Source organism: Lissotriton vulgaris, chromosome 2_1 (genome assembly GCF_964263255.1).
Source record: "Lissotriton vulgaris chromosome 2_1, aLisVul1.2, whole genome shotgun sequence".
Lineage (NCBI taxonomy): Eukaryota > Metazoa > Chordata > Amphibia > Caudata > Salamandridae > Lissotriton > Lissotriton vulgaris.
Genome location: NC_141687.1, coordinates 1,772,710,294 through 1,772,733,413, shown reverse-complemented (window position 1 = coordinate 1,772,733,413; position 23,120 = coordinate 1,772,710,294). Strand labels below are relative to the sequence as shown.

The 23,120-nt window shown below is 45.6% G+C and overlaps 1 protein-coding gene across 1 annotated transcript in view; it reads left to right on the top strand.

The window, feature by feature from the left end:
- Window positions 1–23,120, top strand: part of LOC147733265 (sperm-specific sodium:proton exchanger-like) — a 4,638,748-nt gene that overhangs the window by 1,115,626 nt on the left and 3,500,002 nt on the right. The gene's annotated exons all lie outside the window — the stretch shown is intronic.

The following is a 23,120-nucleotide window of genomic DNA, read 5'->3' as shown; positions in this document are numbered from 1 at the left end:
TGCTACTCTGGCAAGGACGTGCGATGTTACATGCTCTTCAAACTAACACTCTTCATCCAGTGACCGTCCACTCTGTCTACTCTACTTACACCTATGCTATCTATGAGGAAGATCCCATTCAGGCATCCATCCATTCAAAGTAAATGCCAATCATGTCTCAACTGGACAAACCTTACTTTTTCTCACCAAAAAACACCCTTTTTATTTTATTTTGGAAACCGCCACCCATGCATCCGTGCTTGACTTGCATTTGAATTTGACCCAAAGGATATATTGCGCACACATACAGTTTCTGTTTCACCCACCCAGGCAGTCCTCATTTCTTTCTCCTTCCACCCATCCTTGCTACAACCGTCCATGCATCAGATTCCTCCCAGCCACCTCTGCCTGCAATTAAGAAACACGTCTCATTCTTTGCCAGTCATTAATTTACCTCGCTCGCCCTTCCTTACACCCTTCTTTCCGTTTTTGTTCATCCCATCCATCAAGTTCATCTCTGACTTGACTTGGCTTCTCAATAAAACTTTCACAGCTGAGTTGAAGTAAAATTTAGAGGAGGTTACTCGTCAACTCCCGCCGCTAATGCTATTGCTAATGCAAAGTCAAGGGTGACTGTCTTCTACCTGGTAGACAAAAACTTAGTTCTAAATTTGTAAGTCTTAACAGTAAAGTGTACTTGTAATTAAGGATGGGCGTAGTTCGCGAAGTAGCGCTATGTGAAGCTACGCGAAGTGCACTTCGCACTACGCAAACTTCACGTAGCACTACGCGAGCTACGTAGTAGCATGTTCGCACTGCGCAAGATGTGTTTTCAATGATGCACAGTGCGGACAAGCACTCGGCACTGTGCAATCATTGAAAACGGCATCTTGCACAGTGCGAGCTGTAGTTTTCTGCTGCTTGAGTAGATTATTACTCGAGCTGCAGCTTTCTCAACGCGAACTGGTAGTTTCTCATTGAGAGCGGTCGGGACCATGCGCAACCACTCACAATGAGAAACCTTACCTCCCCGCGTTGAGAATCTCGCCAGGATGTCATTTTGCTTGCTCGCGGTCGCGAACATAACGTTCAGGACCGCGAACAAGTAAAAAACGAGTGCTGCACTACGCTACGCTGCACTACGCGTGTTCGCACTGTGCTACGTGCAGCTCGCGTAGTGCGAAGTTGCGCAAACTTCGCAAACTCCACGAGCGTAGCATAGTGCTTCGCCCAGGGTTACTTGTAATGTACAACATATACACCCCTGTAGCAAACCTACTCTCCAATCTCAATAAGTAAGGAATATGATAGCTTACCACTGCCCACCACTACCGAGGCATCTCCCATAGCAGTTCCTGCTGGCACTGGTGGCACCGCATCCGCCCCTGGAGTAACCACCTCCGCGCTGGCCCCGGCACTGGTGGTGGTCTGTGCCGATGGTGTTCCACCTAGAAAATACATTTCATATTTTTAGATGCCATATACACCACTCCCTATTTTGTCTAGGAATGAAAACATTTTTTACTACATAAACAAATGTAATTATTTGTGACTCTCTAGTCTAAACTAAAAATTCCCCTTTCGGAAGGGGAGTGTGTTTTTATTTATGCTTAGCCATAACATGCTTCACTTTTTGGCACAACTGATGAATGTTTGCTTTTTAACACGCACCATGTTTCTCATAACAGACAGAAGCTTCCCTTCTACGAACAAGAGCAATATGTTACTCATCATCATCACCACCAGTACTTTAAGTTCCAACAAGGTGAGGGATCTCCCACAATTAATGTGTAAAATCAGCCACCTTTCAGTTTTCATGAGTTCACCGTTTCTCTTCTATGAAGTTGATTTTAACAAATGTTTTTATATAATGCACAATTGAAAATTAATATACAGAGTACACACAGAGCTAGTGGTTTTACTTTTAATACAGCTTTAAAACTTACATAGACTCTGTGGTTTTTGGTCATGAGTGAGTGAGCGAAAGGGTTTGCAATTTGCAAGCATGATTCCGTGACTCTGAGAGGTCGGGACTCTAACACCGTAGTTTTATGTTCTGGGTTGTGTAATCATTGGGGATCATCGCTGCATTCAGGAACTAAATAATGACTCTTCACACTAGCTAGTCAGTATGGATATTGGGGGTTCAACTTCAGTTATGACTGAGGTATGTGAGAAGTCTAATTGCGCCTATTATCATCAATGCCCTATTTCTTGTCCATAGTTCTGTATGTGCAGAATAGTCCCTGCAACAGTAGTAGTATGTCCTCTATCCAATCAAAAAGTAAACTACTATCTTATTCTTGGTGGCCATTGACATGTTATTGTTGGGAATTGTCAAAGCATAAACATTAAGAAGACTTCAATAGACATTATGGACAACCCAGAGGACTGCACTCAATGCCTAGAGCTATTGCTGAATAGGAGTTTTGTGTAACACCTTTTGCCAACTGTGCAAGCTTAGCTAGTTACAAAGACAGACTAATAATAAATAGTATTAGCACAGAGAGTCATAGTAGAGGCAGGATAAGAATTTAGAAACAGTCTACAAGAAGATCAAAGACGATTTAGGAAAAAATAGAATTATGATGAACGTTTGGAATAGATAGGTGCTGTAAAAGTTAGGGACTAAAGAAACAAAACACTTGCCAGTGCTGAGAAACTTATTTTTCAAAACCAACTAAAGAACACAGCATACATGAAAATAGCATGGACACTTGCTTTATGAATTGAAACTTTTGTTTTTAATTTTCTTCTGAAGATTATTTTAGTTTTTAGTCATTTTTAGTTTTGTGCATGGGAATACAAAAAAGAGTCTATGTACATTTATATACAAACATGAAATAAGACAAATTGGTATGTACAATGAATCAGACAAACTCACAAGCAACACATTCTTGGCCGTCCATTCATACTACTCCACATCCATACTGGTCCCGGTGCCAAAAAGAACCTATATACACAACAAATGAAGAGTCCTTTTTTGTCGTATTTTACAATTGTTTGTAACAGTTTAAAAGGAAAGCAAACAGTCTTTCTGTGGATTGTCGAGAAATTTCCAATCTAAATTCAAAGGGATGACCCGGGACCGGGTCGGTCGACGCGTTTCAAACCCTGTGAGTGCCAGGGTTCTCCTCAGGACCAAAAAGTAACTACAAAGAAAAGGAAACAATCATAAATCTTATGTTCTAAGAGATAAACACCTTGTTCGCTGTCTAGCTTCCGTCAGCCTACCTCTATTGTTGGGTCATGGCTCCAACCGTGATTGCAGACAATTGTAATCCAAATGAAGGGGAGAGGGAAGTGCTGGAACATAATAGAAAAACAAATGATAAGTGCGCTAAGTTTTGAGTAATACCAGTGCTGTTGTCGCACATGTCCGTCCTTACGTCACTCATTCATTCGGTGTCAGAATGTGTGCCTACCTGGGCGGTTATGCGTGATTGTTAAGAATTAAGTCCCCAATGGATCGGGCTCTGTCGTGAAGTTTCGCACGGGAATGCTGTAAAATCAAAAGGGGACACGTGTGTTACCGCTTGATTTCTAGCGTGTCTATTGCGGTGAGTTGTAACATTCGCTGGCCCCCATGGAATAATTCTTACCGTGGCTATGCACCGCGTTAGTTTTCGAAGTCCACTGCAGGTCGTACTTTTCCACTCCTTCCCCTTCAGTCTTCTGTTATTGGCTGTGGGTGTGGCTACGCTCTGAGGAGTTATGGGAGATGTAGTCCCGTTGGCGGTGTTGAAAAACTAAAGCAGTTTACGTGTTCGATTTGTAGATTTCAGAAATCTCATTTAGTCCGTTGACTGCTGTGTCGAATTTCATTATTAGCAGGGCTTCTCTTTGGTTTAGTCTTGTCTCCAAGTTGCCCCCTCTCGGATCATTTTCAATTTTTGACAGGACCGTTCACTTTAGTTTGTTTTTATTGTGATTCTTGGCCACCCAGTGGTTCACTAAGGGTGCGTTTTCAACTTCTCTGCGTATTCTTGACTTGTGCTGGGTAATGCGTTGCCTGACTTCTTGAGTTGTTTTTCCTATGTATAACATTGGGCAAGGACACATTATAGCATACACAACATTCCTTGTCTTGCAATTGGTAAAAACTTCATGTTTCCAATTGATGTTATTAAATGAGAAAACCGACTCCTCTATGGTTTCTTCACAGCAGATGCAGGTTCCACATTTGTGGTGTCCTGTTGTCGGTGGAAACCCAAACAGACTTCTTAGAGTCGAGCCTTTCTTAATTGGTAAAGCTGCTCTCACAATGTGGTTTGCCACACTTTTTTTCTTTTTTGTATGCAAACAAAAGCGGCACTTTGAAATCCTCATGTAAATCTTTCACTAGATGCCAGTTGGATGTTATCAGTTTTTTGAGTTGGTTGGCCGCTGGGCAAAAGGTCGAAACACAGACCAATCGTTTATGCTCCACTCTCGTTTTTTTCTGCATTAGTGTTTCACGTGGCGTCCACCATGCCCTTTTAAGCAAATTTTTTAATAGTTTTTTAGGGTACCCTCTTTGGGGAAGCCTCTCCTTCAGTAGATTAGCATGCTCAAAATAATCCTCTTTCCGTGAACAATTCCTACGAATCCTGAGGAATTGTCCAAAGGGTAGATTTTGTCTCAGGCTGCGTGGATGATTGCTGGAGTATAACAACGCTTTGTTTCTGTCCGTCGTTTTTCGGAACAAGGTGGTCCCAAGGCCTCCATCAAATGGTTCAATTTTTACATCCAAGAATGTTATGGATTTATTTGATGACGTACAGCTAAATTTTATGTCATTTGTACGTGCATTCAGCCAATCGACAAATTCTTTAAGGGTTTCAGGGTTGCCAGTCCAAATTAGGAACACGTCGTCTATATATCTCATATAATGAGAAATCCGGTCTTTAAAGGGATTGTCATTGTAGATTAATTTTTGTTCGTAGAGTCCCATATACATCACTGCTAGTTCCGGGGCAAATGGGCACCCCATTGCTACTCCCTTTACCTGGAGGAAGTATTCAGAGTCAAACGTGAAGAAGTTTTTTTGCAAAGCAAAAGAAGCCAGTTCTAGAATGAATTCTGTGGGTACTTGGAATGGTCTATCACTTGTGTCCAGGAAAAATGACAATGTTTCAAGGGCTTGATCTTGGGGGATCTGGGTATAGAGTGAAACGTGGAAAATATTGCGCAAACTTACCCACGTGGTTGCAATAGCGTCACCATTAATTGTTGGTTTTCATCGAACTGTATCGTCTCGATCTTTTGGAGGAATGCAGTCGTGTCTTTAAGGTGAGCTGGGACTGTTTCGATAAACGGTTTCAAGAAAAAATCTATGTATTTAGCCACCGGCTCGAATAGGGATTCGCATGCAGAAACTATTGGATGTCCTGGAGGGTTATTTTCATCCTTGTGGATTTTTGGCAATACATAGAACACTGGGGTTCTTGGATTTTTGTTCTGCAGAAATGCCAGTTCCTTTGGGCCCACAAAGCCTTGGTCGAATCCTTTTTGAATGATCTGAAACAGTTGACTCTGGAGTTCATTTGTAGGATTTTTTGCAATGCGTCTGTAGCATATATAAAGCAAAAGTTAGGGAAGTATAATTATTAATATTAACAGGAAAACTTACTGCGGCCAGCAGAAGAGCCCTCAGTGGACCGATCCTGGCCTTTCTGCTCCGCTGGCATCGGCAGCCTTGTCCTCTTGCCCCTGGAAGGTGCTGATGTACATGAAAGAAAGACACAAACATGGATGATTGTTGTCAACGAAATCAAACATTTCAAAAAAACAATAACAAATTATTTTGGGGAACGAAACAACAATTGCACTAAATGTATTGACATATCTGATGTGGTCTACTAGGATATTATTATAGCTGGATTTGCGGACTGCCTACTTGGAAAGTTATGTATCTCACTAAACCAACTACAAAAAGGTTCTACTAGGACTGGCAGCACTCAGCAGCACGCGAAGTGACAGACACAGTCCGTCATGATTGCAGACCACATAAAAAATTCCTACTAAATATCAATTCATATTATACTCAACCTATCAATCCACCACCACTATCTCTTCTTAGTGGCAGGAGTACAAAGGAAGGACTGGCCTTGAGTCTCTAGTCTCTCTAGCATTGCGCAGTTCTGTAAAGTGCACTCATACATAATCACTCAGGCCAAATGAGCACAAAATTGAAAACAAGTAAGCATAGTAGCACCGCCACTGAGCAGGCGAGCACCTGCAATCACAGAAGGTTTTGAAACATAATGTACCTGCAATGTAATCAGCAGCATTCTTGCTCTTCGGAAAAAACATATATTTTCAATCTAACACAGAGCAGAAAAAAACAAAGTAGTTAATAAATAGCTACTAATACTCACCAAGCCCAGGGATCTCGACGCCAAGCAGGTCAAGAAGGTCTTGTTCCCGGTACAGTATGTTGGACCACCGGTGCATCACCTGGTTGTAGGTGCGCCGGACCCCTGACTCCCGATACATGGCCCGGCACACCTTACCCCATAGCTGGCAACGCTCTCGGAGGCCATATCTGGTACTGGGCCTGCCGCCTGCCGCGATGGTCTTGGGGAGCTTGCGCTGCACAAAGAAGACCAGTGCTTTCCCCTTCACGCGCTGAAGATCTCCCTGGGATTTACAGATGCCCCCGTTAAACGCCCGCAAGTGAGCCGGCTGTCGGGTGCGGGACTCTTTCCCTTAGACTTGGCGTCTCCCTTTGCCATGGTCCTGGGTTAAAGAAAGAAAAAATAGGAAAGAAATGGGGAAAAAAAGTAAATAAAAGAAAAGAGAGAGCTAAAAAAAAGTAGTTATTATAGTAACAAAAAGTAGAAAAAAACACAAAATATAGATGTACAAAATAGAGAGATAGATAATGAGTAAAAAAGATTTTTAAAAAAGTTCAAACAAACAAAGGATTACAAAGATTGAAGCAGGATAGAAAAGGCATGCCCAGAACCATAGCAATGAATGAAAAACAAGATGGCCGCACCCATTGCAACCACGTGGGTAAGTTTGCGCAATATTTTCCACGCGAGCACGTAAAAATGGACGTGAACACGCAATTGCAACCCAGAACAGGAAATGCACAACGCGAGCATGCAACCAGCGACCGGAAATGGAAATACGCAACACGAACAGTGAAAACAAGATGGCCGCACCCATGTACGACCACATGGGTAACTTCGCTGTAGCTGCGGTGAAAAAAAAAACTGCTAACTCGCAAAAATAAAAAAAATCTGCAATCTCACGAAAGTTCGCGTATTTTGCTGACAGCGAGTATGCTTTCGCGCAAATTCACGTACTGCGAATTTGCAAAATTCGGCCATACTTAGAAAAAATAACAGACAAGAGGCGTTTGGCAAAACAGGAACTCGTTGGTTAAATTAAACACTTTGTCTGGAAGTACAGTTATAGACACGGATCTGAAGATTGCTTCAAAGTACAATCAACCTGAAAATTTCTTTGGGAATTATAAAATGTTTCAGTCAATCCTTTTTTGATAAAGAATGCAGGCCTTGTCTTTGGAATCATAAATAAGGCCCCTGATAACAGCTAAAGGTGGACCTCGACTTTGCGTTGCAACAATGGGGCCAGTGGGTAACGTATCTGGATGTCAAGCATGAGGAGCATGTGATCACTGTGTGTACTGTGTCCTGTGTGATTGGGTGTGTGTTCCTTACTTTATGTGTTATCTTACTTTATGGTGTTTTGATACTGCACGCACCCCACCAGCCATGAGTGCATTATTGGGGCCAAAATCAATCGACCAGTTTGGTGTTGCTGCCCCTCTCTGGGGGATTGACCTGAGTTTCCTGTTCGCATGTTTGTCTGCAGGCTATATGCCACCCCGCCTGTGACCTGTCAATCAGTAACCTCAGGCCTAGGTCTCAGAGCCTGCCTGACCATGTATTTTATAATCAAGGCTGATGGAGAGTTCAAGACAGGTGAATTCGATAACAGAGATGCAATTTCATTCTTACATGTGAATGTATCATTATTAACATTGACATTTTCAATATTAACATTCCCTCCTCTAGTTGAATTTTCAACTGCACTATTCAATCCACACTTCATCACAGACATATTATTAAGGACTTTTTGTTCTTCAGTAATGATCATTACTACTTTCCTAGTTACTTGCATTCTACCCAATTTGAGGACTGCCTTTTTACAGCAGGAAACACCCCAATTGTAGGAAACCACACAAAAACAATAGCAATAAGAAACAGGTAGCAATGACGTGCACAGTACGAACAGCCACTGGGGGAGCCATGAAGACCAGTTTGTGAACCATTCCTGCTCAGGGGCACCTCCCTCCTCAAGCATGTCTCTTTGTAAGCTGTCCAGTGCTTGAATGGCAAAAGTTAGAGTCCCATTGTCCATGACATTTCCTGAGATGAATATGCTGCAAGACTGCACCTGCCATGGCACACATCAATCCTTAGCAAGCTTCTGGTGTCCTGACTTTGCTCAAATTATTCCCAAATAAACACATCCTGAGCAATCCCGCTTTATTCTATGGTATGAGTGGCTCTTAATTTTTGGTGCCTACATTGAGTGCTGGATCTGGTAGGAACCATGCGTGACAAAGTTGTAGGAAATTGGGTGCTTATATATGGGCCCTTGCATCACTTTTGTGCTGCGGATGCATCACTTTTTGTGGGTAAAAAATGTGCTATGTTGCGCCATCTTTACAAAGTGACGCATCTAGGTAGATGCATACATTTCTAAACCCCTTGGCCACATTAGACATGCGTCATGTATAATATATGCAGGTCGGGCTATTGCAATGCAATAAAGAGTCGTAGAAGACCCCGTTGGTTGGTGATGTCCCCCCTCCTGTTTCAGCCACTGTTTCGAGTGGCAAAGAGTCATTGTTTCCCCGCACTGTCCTGATGAGTCCCTTGGTATTGAGCACTGGTGACTGGGTGGATTCAGTGCCAGGGCCTAAGCACTAACGGCCTGGGTGTTGGGCTCCTCCTAATGAAGTTCATTGGACTGGGTATGCCCATCCACCCGGATACATTGCAGTCGAGATGGGTCGAGGTTGCGCCCCGAAGACACCCGCCCCACAGACCGAGACAAAATTAGACCAATACACTAGCGCTGACCGGAGCCTGGCGGAAGGTGCCACTGGTGGCTTCCCCTCATTGGAGGAGACCTCTCAGCCACCCTAAAGGCCATCAGTACATCTCAGGCATCGGTTGAGGGAAAGATTGGCGAAGTACAGATAGGCGTGGCTCTTATCCACCAGGACCTGCGGAACGCCACAGCAAGAATTTCCCAGCCGAGTCGCACCTTTCCGTGGCTGAGGATGAGTTGGGTCAGCTGAAAACCCAGGTGGCCCGCCTGCCGACTCAAACCTTGGAACTATATCGAAGTGCTGAAGACATGGAAAACTGCTCCGGTGTAACAAACTGCACCTCATAGGATTCCCCGAGCGGGTCGAGCAGAGGCAGGCGGACACCTTTGTGGAGACCTGGGTGAAGTCATGGATACCCGAAGATGCCCTCTCGGTGTGGTTCTAAGTTGAACGCACCCATTGCTCCCTGGTGCCCAGGCCTCCTTCTGGGGCACCGTCTTGTCCTCTCATCATTCAGATTCTCAACCTCCGGGACAGCGATGCAGTCCTTTGGGAGGCGCAAGCTCATGGCCCCTTGAAATACCATAACACTACAATAATGGTCTTTCCGGACTATACGAAGGAGGTGCAAGCCCAACGCCACACATACGCTGAGGTCAAACAAAAACTCTGCAACTTGGTACTGCGGTAGGGCCTTCTCTTTCCGGCCCATCTCCATGTCATTTTCCAAGGCAAAACAATATTCTTTGATACTCCACAGGTGGCCTGGAATTGGCTCACGGAGGAGTGTCCACTGCAGACCCGGCTCCCTCCCCCACTGCTCTATCGATATCTGTGTGGTCGCATTCTTCTCCTCACAAACCACAACGAAGACCTAATCGCTCCCACAGGAGCGGAGACCAGAGGAGGGGGCCTTCACGCTCGCATGATGCAGGGACCCAGCTGCTGGTTTCCTCTGGGGTCCTTCTGGCACCTGATGGCCCCAGCTGGACAAACTCCCTGATTGACTTGAGCCATGGTCCTGGCCCTTCTGAGACACTGCACCCCTTCCTCTCGGACTTCGACTTATCTAGAAGTCCTACGCTCCCGGGGTCCACAGATGATACAAACCTGACGATGGAGGCCCAGGAGAATGGTTTTGAGGCGGAACTCTTTGCTAGTTTTTTTTGCTTTCATTTAAGCAGGTGACACAAAGATATCCAACTACATGGAGGGGTCCATTACTGCCACGAACTGCCCTGCTAACCGTTTTAGATTAGCTCTCTGTAATTGTTATTGTTAGCTAACTTTTTTCTTTTCAGGGCGACAGTTGCTTCGATTCTGGAAGTATAGGGTGGGTGGTGTTTGGGGTAGGGAGAGCTGTTGTCCTGTGGACCCTTTCCTTTTTGGCTTAATTTAAGCCATTGAGTTTTGTTTTTCATGACAGCTCATCACTCGCATGGACCACCCCCATCGACAGGAGACATACCACTGCGCACAGGCCACATCTCCTAGCTGCGAGGAGTTGCCTTACCTGGGACCCAGGCCCCCTCACACCTATTTATTCCCGCTCCATCCACTCCACAGATGCCCACCCACAGTGGATCCCTCCATGTTTTGTCATGGAAAGTAAATGGTTTGTTACACCGTATCAAACATGCTGCAGTCCGTCGGAGCACCCAAAGCCAGATGCCTGAAGTCCTTTCCTTCAAGATACACACCTCCTGGGAACGAACAGTTCATTTCTTGTCCGCTACAAGTTTGACAGGGTCTGGCATTCCGGTTTCACGTGGGGCTCCCAAGTGGTGGCCATAACTGATGGTCTCCCTTTAACCTCAGTACACGTTATGACCGACACACATGGCTGCTACGTGGTCTTGACTGGTAGGCTTTAAGGACAGATTTTCAACTTACTATCCACATACATCCCTCCAGCCACACTACCCTCTACTCTTCAGCATCTCACAGAGCTCATCTCCGCTCTCCCTCAGGGTCAGACAATGATTGGGGATGACTTCAACACAGTTATGCAGCCATCCCTTGACATGACAGGTGACCCCTCCTCCTGGCGCCTCACCTCGGCTAAACAGCTTTCGGATGGGTAATCCACCCTGGGCCTGTGCGATGCCTGGTGGATTTGGAATCCCAGCCAGGAAAAATACTCTCACACTTCCGCGGCCCATCACACCCACTCATGCATTGATCTGATCCTTTTGCCAGCCACTGACAGTCAACTGGTTTCTGATGTCTCTATTCTCCCCCGTGGAATCTCGGACTGTCTCCCTCCATTTGGTACATGCTTCCGGTGGGATGCGCATGGTCTAGCGGTTGAATGCATGGTCTTTACAGAATGCGGAGATCAGAGGCACCCTCGCAGTGGAACTGAAGCAATACTTTCTGGTCAACAGGGGCTCGGGTCCCTTCTTCGGGTACACTATGGGAGGCTGGTAAGGCTACCCTATGTGGAGTTGCTAGGGGTCTGGTTCACAGGAAACGTGCAGCACAGACTGCTCGTCTGACCCAGCTCAAGGCTCTGGTTGCATGGCTCGAATTGAACCCGGGTGACAGGGACGATGCCCATCCGCTAGGCACCTCGCAATGCTCCGGGATGAGATCTGTCAGATCTCCATAGACTCGGCTAAGACACTTTTGCACTCTCCTATGGCCTGTGTTTATGGGTGGGGCAACAAAAATGGAAAGCTCCTCCACAACCTGTTCTCCTATCCCAAGGCCAACAGGATTATCCCCGAAGTCTGTGATGCTGCTGGTACCCATCACTGTACCTCGCAAACTATCGCCCAAGCTTTCGGGGGCTACTATGCCCAGCTCTACTCAACGTGGCTCCCTGGGGCTTCTCTGATGGCACTGCTGGAATGGGCAGGGGTTCAGCCACCTGCCTTACACAGGATGAGTGAATGGAGCTTGACGTTCCCTTTACCCCTGAGGAGATACATGGAGCTATCTCCCTATTGCACCCTGGAAAGTAAGCATGGGCGTAAAATCCGTTGCGCTCGCGGAATTTGCGGATTTTCGGCAAATTCGCAATCCGTGAACTCTCGCCAATTTGCCAAAAATCCGCAAATTTGCACGCAGCGGATTTTTTTGCTTGGTGATACAATATTGCGGCTCGCGGCATTCACTTACCGTCATTCAGCATTTGCAGAGTTGTTTTTCTCCATATTTTGCGTGTGCTGCGCCATTATGGATCTTGCTGCGGGATCCCGCAGGAGTTTGGCGACCCCTATTACGTCATCACGGCTTGCCACCTTGCACAGCATGCATCGCGAGAGTTCGCAATTGCGAACACGTAGATGCGGCGGGCAGCATCAATATTGCACTCGCGAAATTGCAAAATTTGCAATTCTGCACAAGAAATCCACCAGCAAGCAGCATAAACCTTCTGAAAATTATGATTTTTTATCAGAATAACTCCTCAGGTTGACATTTGCCTGCACTTTGTTTTGCCAGGAGTCCATTTGTGGGGGGGGGTGGGAGGAAGGAAGTGCCCCGCAGTCTCCAACTTCCTGTTCCTGTCCAGCAGGCTCCTCCCAGTGCTTTCTTCATGTGCTATCATTCGTGCCTACTTCCTATCCTAACAGATTCAACATTCAAGCAGAACTGACTAGGTTCTTCAGAAAGCTGAGATTAAAAAACTTTGTCACCAACAAACCACCACCGGCCATGACGGCCTTTACAAATCTTCGACCCCCTTCCACTTTTATGCCTAATATGGCATCTGTCTCCCACAAAATATTAACTTATGAAAGTGTGGTATTAAGGGACGTTCTCAAGGCACTAAGAAAAAGGACCTATGTGAAACACAACATCACAGCAGAAGAACGGGCAGCCTTGGAATCACTCAGAAACAACAAGTCGGTAGTGATCAAACCGGCTGATAAAGGTGGATCTATTGTTATGCTGAATACAGAAGACTACAAGACAGAGATCTATTCACAATTAATGGATGGCATCAGCTACAGACCGGTGACACGCGATCCCACACAGGAAATACGGAAGGAGATCCAGACACTCACACAAAAAGCTCTAGAGATGGGATTCATCACAAACAAGGAGCTAGAATACCTCAATGTTAAGCAACCACGGATACCTACTATTTACGTACTACCCAAAGTACACAGGAACCCACTGAAGCCACTGGGACGCCCGATCATTTCAGGCTGTGGATCACTGCTAGAACCACTGTGTAAATATGTGGATGTCTTCCTAAAGCCACTTGCTGAAGCTACTCCCTCCTACCTCAGAGATACAATGCAGGTCATCAACTTTATAGATTAAACGCCATTTAATACAAATAACCAAATCCTGGTGACGATGGACATTGTCTCGCTATACACTAGCATGCCCCAGAGACCAGCTTTAGACTGTATGAAAAGAATCCTAGAAAGACGAGAACAACCGGCGACAGTCCCTACTGAATTCATAGTGGACCTACTAGAAATTGCGATGACAAAGAATTTCTTTATGTTTCAGAACAAATTCTTCATTCAAAGCAAAGGAGTTGCCATGGGCGCTGCATTCGCCCCTGACCTGGCTATCTTATATGTGTCGGAATACGAACAGCACTGCATCCTGGCACAAGTAAACCCATACCGTGATATGATTTCTACATGGCATCGATATATTGATGATGTTCTGATGACATGGACAGGTGATGAAGATTCCCTGCACGCCTTCTTGGAATTGTTGAACACCCAATCTGAGGATATAAAATTCACAATGACTATGAGCAAAGAGTCGGTTGACTTCCTTGATGTAAGTATCAAAGTGAATAACGATCACCTCTATACCACACTCTGTAGGAAACCTTCTGAGAGAAATTCACTTTTGAGATATACAAGCCACCACATGAGGGGATTAAGGGACAACTTACCCTTCGGTCAATTTCCCCGAATACGAAGAAATTGCTCCCTTAAAGAGGACTTTTTCAAGGAATCTGATGACCTGATCAATCGCCTCACAGACAGGGGATACCCGAATGGTCTTGTAAAAAGATCACGTAAACGAGCTTGGTACCAAGATAGACCATCTCTATTGGTACCCAAAATACGAACGACATCTCCAGAACGTATGATTTGTGTAACTACATTCTGTACCAAGAGCAACGCAATCCAGAAAATAGTCAACAAGCATTGGAGTCTAGGTGCAGACATCCTTGACAGTCCGGATCCTCCAATGCATGCATTTAAAAGGGCCAAGAGTGTGAGGGACCATGTGGTACGATCAATGCTGGATATTCCACAGGCACCCGCCATACAAAGACTATGGAACCTACCAGAAGTGGTGGGTAGGTGTGAGCGGGAAATCCGTTACGCTCGCGGATTTTGCGGATTTTTGGGAAATCCGCAATCCGCGAATTTTGCGGATTTCAAGCAAAATCCGCAAAAAAAAATCCGCGAACGTAACAGATTCAAAAGTTGAACCCCCACTCATGCAACTATTTTACAATGGCGCCAGCAAGCTGCCAGCGCTGTTGTAAAATAGTTACAAAGTTAGCTTGCACAGGAACCACTAGATAAAACGAAGCAGGTGCTGCTTTATTTTATCTCAGTGCTTCCTGTGCAAGCTAACTTTGTAACTATTTTACAACGGCGCTGGCAGCTTGCTGGCGCCATTGTCAAATAGTTGCATGGCTGGGCACAGGTCAGGTCTGCAGCTCACTCAAGGGACCCCTGCGCCCTTCGGGCGATTGCATAGTAACACACACATGGTCGCTCGAACTAGTTGATGCTCAAATTCAGTGACTCATTCATTAGCCCAAAAACAATCGTGAGCGTCGTCGAGGCTGGACAGGTGTGCCTTCTTCCCAAATCTACCGTGGAAAATCAGCTGTGATGCTGGATAGGCTTTGCATCCTTGACTTTCACGAGCGCAATACCCGAGCTTCTTTCTCTTCATCTGCTGAACTGATCTTTCTCTGACCTTTTATTCACACAAGAGGCACATACCCTACTGGGCACATTGTGTTCGCACGGATTCCTGCAAGTTCGCACGCGTTTTGTACAATTTCGCAATTTGCGAAATTGTACAAAACCCTCGCGAACTTGCAGAAACCCGTGCGAACATAAAAAAAATCCGCAAATTCACGGGAATTCGCGGATTTTGCGGATTGCGAGTTCGCAAATCCGCAAAAGTCGCGAACGCGAGATTCGCAAAATTCGCCCATACCTAGTGGTGGGCCACTTTAAATGCACAACATGCAAAGCATGCCCTACATGCTGGGAAACTAAGCAAATTGTGTACAACAACCTCACTATAGACTTGAAATCCTTCACCAATTGCAACACAAGCAGAGTCATCTACGCTATCCTGTGTCCTTGCAATCTGATGTATGTTGGACAGACCAAACAAAAAATAAAAAATCGGATATTCCAGCACTGCAGCAGAATCCGCTGCTCCACAGTTGGTGCCCCCCTAGTGGAACACTTCAAAGAACATAACCACACCCCAGAATCCATCAGATGGCTAGTACTGGAAAAGATCATATTGGGTCCACGTGGAGGTAATCTGAATACCATACTTAACATCAGAGAATGCAAATGGATCTACCTATTCAGAACCATCAGTCTAGGGCTCAATGAAATGGATGCTAATTTTGCCCAAACGGCTGGTATAAACCCAGAATGATTACTCTGTAAGGCCTCAATCCATACTCTTTCCCTCCTCTCTCCAAACAGAGGATAATGTATAATTGTAGATATGGCTTGATGCCGAGGTAACCACTACATGACAACCACTGTTCTGTATTTATATGTTTAAATATAGGACTATCTATGACCCAATGCAATGTGTTTCATCACTGTAAGAATATCACCATCATGTACTGGGACTTCTTACTATCCAATTGAATGTTTGACATACTGTGTTGCAGCACTTTAAGAATATCACCACCATGCACTGTTTCCCGTTAGAATCATTGTAGACATGCAGGTTATATTACTACACACATACCAACCATGCTATTATCAGAAGACAATATTCTTTTATAATGATGACTTTTACGAGTAAAATGGGAGATATAACCATACAAAAAATAAAAAAAATTCTATGACTAACCCTGTTATAAATATCATCGTAATATCGTATGTTACTAGAGGTTAATGTCATTTGCAAGCGACTAATACTGTAGATATGCCACTCCTTTTATCACGCAGGCACTCCCTTGTACTTGAGACACACTAACGTGTTTTCAATACTATATTGACCTATGATGAGGCAAACTTAGATTTTTTTTATCTCCGAGCTGTAGCTCTTTTGCGACACTCCCTGTCTCACGCTTCACGCGTTACACAAGGAATGCCATTCAAACACTACGCGATTGGCTCGTTATGACGAGCCCTCGTTAGTATTCAGCGGCTGCACCGCGAGGTTCCCATATGCAGTCAGCAAAGCCAGAGGACTGACGGCTGCCACTGCGCTCTGGTGAGTTTCTCTGCCCCAGCCTTCGTTACTTATCAAGTACCCCTTATTCAAATAGCAATCGGAGCCCCACATGCTAATGTTATACGGCACATGTTTATTTCCCTTTTTAATCATGTGATTGTACACCACGAGCACTTAGGTTAATCGGCACCACCATCTAATGGCGTTTCTCCTGTAGTGCACGTTTCAGACATCGTGCATTACATCTCCTATCCCGGGTTTTCCAGCCCAGCGCTTTTGCATTTTCAAGCTCAGTCACTGGTAGTTCTTCAAACCTTGTGACTCACAACCCATATTTTTTAAATGAAACTTGTGGGTTTAAATTCAGAGCACTCTGGACCATTATTATCCAACGGCGCTCTTTAGCCCTCGTTGAGAAATGCTCAAAACAATGTGCACATTAATTTAATTCTTGGTCATCTCGGCACAACGTGCATATCATTTGAATTTGAATGCACGCGCCCATATAGTGGCAGCGCAGTAAACCTTGAGGCATATATACCAACCACCCCCGTTTTTTAAATAGGTAGCCCCTCGAGCTCATTGTCCATGATTGGCTTGCTTTACATACGCGCCTAGACCATTCCCCATGTGATTAATCTAAATGGTGGTTTTTTAACATATTTCCCACACAGCGCGCTGAACGTTTGGAAACCTCAGGATTAATCCCGGATATGAGTCACAGACTCCAGTAAGGACCAGTCCTCAAGTAAGTTCCCCTTTCAACCCTAATATATTGCCTCTAGCAGCTTGGTCTAGCTAGTTACTGAGCCCCAGTCTCAAACTATTTTGTCTCATACAGAATACCAAGGAGCCAGCTCTGGTCCACCCCAAGATGGTAAAGACGTCAACCGTCTTTTGATGTATGTAAATTCCTTTTTTATTATCATTTACTTCACTCACCCTCTGCTTAAGGTAACTACAGCCTCCACATTATTCTTGTAGGCTCTCCGTTCTCACTGTCCTGATAAAGACCCCAACATGAGGCAACAATTACCCTTCTAGCGTACTTTGGGGGTCGAAACGTAGACTACGCCATCTCAAGCACAACATAGGATACAAAGAGATATATTAACTTGACCTATGTGTGATGCATTTTTGGAACCTTGTACACTTTGGGCCTTATTTATGAAGGCCTTGCGTCCGCTTTGCGCCGCCGGTGCGCCATATTTAAAAAGTGACGCATCTAGGTAGATGCGTCACTTTTTAAACCCCTGAGCCACATTATACCTGCGTCAGGTATAATGTAGGCAGAGGGGGAGTTCCCCCGCAAAAAGCCTCGTAATAGTGACGCAGTGAAATCTATGAGATTTCACTGCGTCACTTTTAGGACGCTCTTGCGTCAAAATCTTGCGCCTGCCTCACAGCAGGCGTAAGACTGACGCAAGCCCGTTCACATGGGGCTTTCCCCATGTGAAAGGACGCATTGCTGGAGTTGCGTCACTTTTGTGACACACTCCAGCAATGCGTCACTTTTGCGCTTACAGATACGTCAGAAATACTGACGTATCTGTAACTCCTTGCGACATCATGCGTCATACATTAAATATGACGCATCAGGAATGTCGTAAGGAGTGCGCAGTGAAAAGTGACGCATCGCTGTTTTCACGCAGCGATGCGTCACTTTTCATAAATGAGGCCCTTTGATTGTAAAGGCGTGTTTTGATTTCAACGTGATGTTTTTAAAAAGTCACACCACCTTTACCCGGTCCCTCACAACCTTCACACCTTCCCTCCCCTTCCCACTGAGAGCACTCTGAAATGTAATGATTTAATAATTGCATTCAAGTACTTCTGTATGTTTTTTTTAAATATCTGACACAACTAAGCTGACGAATGTACGCAAATGTCAATATTGCGTGAACACTGACTATGCAGAAATAAATGCATAGAAATCTTTTACCTTTTGATTCCTTTTGACAAATGTGAGTTATTTTATGATAAATGCTTTTGTGGTGAGTTTGATTCGACACAGACTAAATATTGTACATGAGTCACATTGCAACTCGGACCACCCCTATTTTGTACTGTTCTTCATGTGCTGGTAACTTTCATTTGGACCTTGTCCTGGAAGGATTACTTTTTGTGGATGCTGCTGGATATTTGGATTTGAGGCCTTTTTGACTTTCTTTGGATCACTTTTGGATTAGAAATTTCACAAGTAAGTTTGTTTGGGGAATTACACTGGCTGCAACTACAATTTTGGAATTTTCGATTTTTGGGCTGTTGTTGGGGCCTTTTGCCCAGGGGTAGTGGGTGGTGCATGGACTGAGTCTTTCTGTGGGGTCTCTTTAATGTAAAAATCATAGAGGGCATGGATGGCATGGGATTGTGCTGATTTTTGTGTGTTTTTCGATTTTTTGGGGTGCTGTTGGGGCCTTTTGCCCAGGGGTAGTGAGTGGTGCATGGACTGAGTCTTTCTGTGGGGTCTCTTTAATGTAAACATCATGGAGGGCATGGATGGCATAGGATTGTGCTGATTTGTGTGTGTTTTTTGATTTTTTTGGCTACTGTTGGGGACTGGCCATGTGGGTGGGGGCCATTTTGAGTGCTGGTACAGGCAGGCCCTGGCCATGTGCTGGGGTCAAGGGGCCATTTTGAAGGCAGGCAAAGTTCTCAGGCCTGCACCCATTTTGCCTAGCTTTCATCCTTTATGCCCAGGGGTAGTGAGTGGTGCATGGGCCTAGTCTTTCTGTGGGGTGTCTTGAATTTAAACATCATTGAGGGCATGGATGGCAAGGGATTGGGCTGATTTTCGTGTGTTTTTCGATTTTTCTGGCTGCTGTTGAGGCCTTTTGCCCAGGGGTAGTGAGTGGTGCATTGACTGAGTCTTTCTACGGGGTCTCTTCAATGTAAACATCATGGAGGGCATGAATGGCATGGGATTGTTCTGATTTTTGTGTGTTTTTCGATTTTTTTGGCTGCTGTTGGGGACTGGCCATGTGGGTGGGGGCCATTTTGAGTGCTGGTACAGGCAGGCCCTGGCCATGTGCTGGGGGGCAAGGGGCCATTTTGAAGGCAGGCATTGTTCTCAGGCCTGCATCCATTTTGCCTACCTTTCATGCGTTATGCCCAGGGGTAGTGAGTGGTGCATGGGCCTAGTCTTTCTGTGGGGTGTCTTGAATTTAAATATCAGTGAGGGCATGGATGGCATGGGATTGTGCTGATTTGTATGTGTTTTTCATTTTGTTTGACTACTGTTGGGGCCTTTTGCCCAGGGGTAGTGAGTGGTGCATGGACTGATCTTTCTGTGGGGTGTCTTGAATTTAAACATCATTGATGGCATGGCTGGCATGGGATTGTGCTGATTTTTGTGTGTTTTTCGATGTTTTTGGCTGCCGTTGGGACTGGCCATGTGTGTGGGGGCCATTTTGAGTGCTGGTACAGGCAGGGCCTGTCCATGTGCTGGGGGGCAAGGGGCCATTTTGAAGGCAGGCAGTGTTCTCAGGCCTGCACCCATTTTGCCTAGCTTTCATCCTTTATAACCAGGGGTAGTGAGTGGTGCAAGAGCCTAGTCTTTCTGTGGGGTGTCTTGAATTTAAACATCATTGAGGGCATGGATGGCATGGGATTGTGCTGATTTATGTGTGTTTTTCGATTTATTTGGCTGTTGTTGGGGCCTTTTGCCCAGGGGTAGTGAGTGTTGCATGGACTGAGTCTTTCTGTGGGGTCTCTTTAATGTAAACATCATGGAGGGCATAGATGGCATGGGATTGTGCTTATTTCTGTGTGTTTTTCGATTTTTTTGGCTGCTGTTGGGGAGTGGCCATGTGGGTGGGGGCCATTTTGAGTGCTGGTACAGGCAGGCCCTGGCCATGTGCTGTGGGGCAAGGGGCCATTTTGAAGGCAGGCAGTGTTCTCAAGCCTGCACCCATTTTGCCTAGCTTTCATCCTTTATGCCCAGGGGTAGTGAGTGGTGCATGGGCCTAGTCTTTCTGTGGGGTGTCTTGAATTTAACCATCATTGAGGGCATGGATGGCATAGGATTGTGCTGATTTCTGTGTGTTTTTCGATTTTTTTGGCTGCTGTTGGGACCTTTTGCCCAGGGGTAGTGAGTGTTGCATGGACTGAGTCTTTCTGTGGGGTCTCTTTGATGTAAACATCATGGAGGGCATGGATGGCATGGGATTGAGCTGATTTTTGTGTGTTTTTCGATTTTTTGGGCTGCTGTTGGGGACTGGCCATGGGGGTCGGGCCATTTTGAGTTCTGGTACAGGCAGGCCCTAGCCATGTGCTGTGGGGTAAGGGGCCCTTTTAAAGGCAGGCAGTGTTTTCAGGCCTGCACCCATTTTGCCTTGCTTTCATCCTTTATGCCCAGGGGTAGGGAGTGTTGCATGGGCCTAGTCTTTCTCTGGGGTGTCTTGAATTTAAACATCATTGAGGGCATGGATGGCATGGGATTGTGCTGATTTTTGTGTGGTTTTCAATTTTTTTGGCTGCTGTTGGGGCCTTTTGCCCAGGGGTAATGAGTGTTGCATGGACTGTGTCTTTCTGTGGGGTCTCTTTAATGTAAACATCATGGAGGGCATGGATGGCATGGGATTGTGCTGATTTTTGTGTGTTTTTCGATTTTTTTGGCTGCTGTTGGGGACTGGCCATGGGGGTGGGGGCCATTTTGAGTGCTGGTACAGGCAGGCCCTGGCCATGTGCTGGGGGGCAAGGGGCCATTTTGAAGGCAGGCAGTGTACTCAGGCCTGCACCCATTTTGCCTAGCTTTCATCCTTTATGCCCAGGGGTAGTGAGTGGTGCATGGGCCTAGTCTTTCTGTGGGGTGTCTTGAATTTAAACATCATTGAGGGCATAGATGGCATGGGATTATGCTGATTTTTGCGTGTTTTTCGATTTTTTGGCTGCTGTTGGGGCCTTTTCCCCAGGGGTAGTGAGTGGTACATGGGCCTAGTCTTTCTGTGGGGTGTCTTGAATTCAAACATCATTGAGGGCATGGATGGCAAGGGATTGGGCTGATTTTTGTGTGTTTTTCGATTTTTCTGGCTGCTGTTGGGGCCTTTTGCCCAGGGGTAGTGAGTGGTGCATTGACTGAGTCTTTCTACGGGGTCTCTTTAATGTAAACATCATGGAGGGCATGAATGGCATGGGATTGTTCTGATTTTTGTGTGTTTTTCGATTTTTTTGGCTGCTGTTGGGGACTGGCCATGTGGGTGGGGGCCATTTTGAGTGCTGGTACAGGCAGGCCCTGGCCATGTGCTGGGGGGCAAGGGGCCATTTTGAAGGCAGGCATTGTTCTCAGGCCTGCATCCATTTTGCCTAGCTTTCATGCGTTATGCCCAGGGGTAGTGAGTGGTGCATGGGCCTAGTCTTTCTGTGGGGTGTCTTGAATTTAAATATTATTGAGGGCATGGATGGCATGGGATTGTGCTGATTTTTGTGTGTTTTTCAATTTGTTTGACTACTGTTGGGGCCTTTTGCCCAGGGGTAGTGAGTGGTGCATGGACTGAGTCTTTCTGTGGGGTCTCTTTAATGTAAACATCATGGAGGGCATGGCTGGCATGGGATTGTGCTTATTTTTGTGTGTTTTTCGATTTTTTTGGCTGCCGTTGGGGACTGGCCATGTGGGTGGGGGCCATTTTGAGTGCTGGTACAGGCAGGCCCTGGCCATGTGCTGGCGGGCAAGGGGCCATTTTGAAGGCAGGCAGTGTTCTCAGGCCTGCACCCATTTTGCCTAGCTTTCATCCTTTATGCCCAGGGGTAGTGAGTGGTGCATGGGCCTAGTCTTTCTGTGGGGTGTCTTGAATTTAAACATCATTGAGGGCATGGATTGCATGGTATTGTACTGATTGTTGTGTGTTTTTCGACTTTTTGGGGTGTATAACTGTCTTCCATTGCTTTTAGGTGCACAAGAGTAAGGGTGGGCGTAAAATCCGTTTCGCGGGCGAATTTGCGGATTTTCAGCGATTTTGCGATCCGCGAATCTCGCGAAATCGCGGTAAAATCCGCAAATCAGCGGGGACGAATTTTCAGCCAAGCAAGGGTAACAGCGGCAGGTGCAAAAGTTGATACTTAATTTCTTTGTAACCTTTTACAAAAGGGTTACAAACAAATTAACTTCAACTTGGACACCTGCTGCTAATTGCTTCCTGGCGCCTCGTTGCCTACTTGCAACTATTCTCTGACCCTGCTCTGACCCTTGAAGCAGGGTCAGAGAATAGTTACAAGTAGGCAACGAGGCACCTGTCCAAGGAATTAAACCTCATCAGGAAGCACTTACAGATATAAAAAACAGGAAGAAGGGAGAGGATGGCAAATACACCCATTTTGAGTTGTCAGGAGGGGTTAAACTAAAAGAGACCTTTACAGCACCATTTTCATATTCATTTTGCTAAAAATAAAAAGCTGTATGTTCTGTAGGGGCAACTCAGGAATCTGGCCCTTCAGAGATCCGGCCTCTCTTTCTTTCTCTCGTTCTCTCTCTCCCTCTCTCTTTCCCTCTCTTTCTCTCTCTATCTATCTATCTATCTATCTATTTATCTATCTATCTATCTCTCTCTCCCTCTCCCATAAACGACTGCATGGGTAACTTCGCTATGCAAGCGGCTCGCGAAGATGCAAAAAGCCCCGCGAACACGAAAAAAAAACCCGCGAACACGCAAAAAACCCCGCGAACACGCAACAAACCAAAAATCCGCAA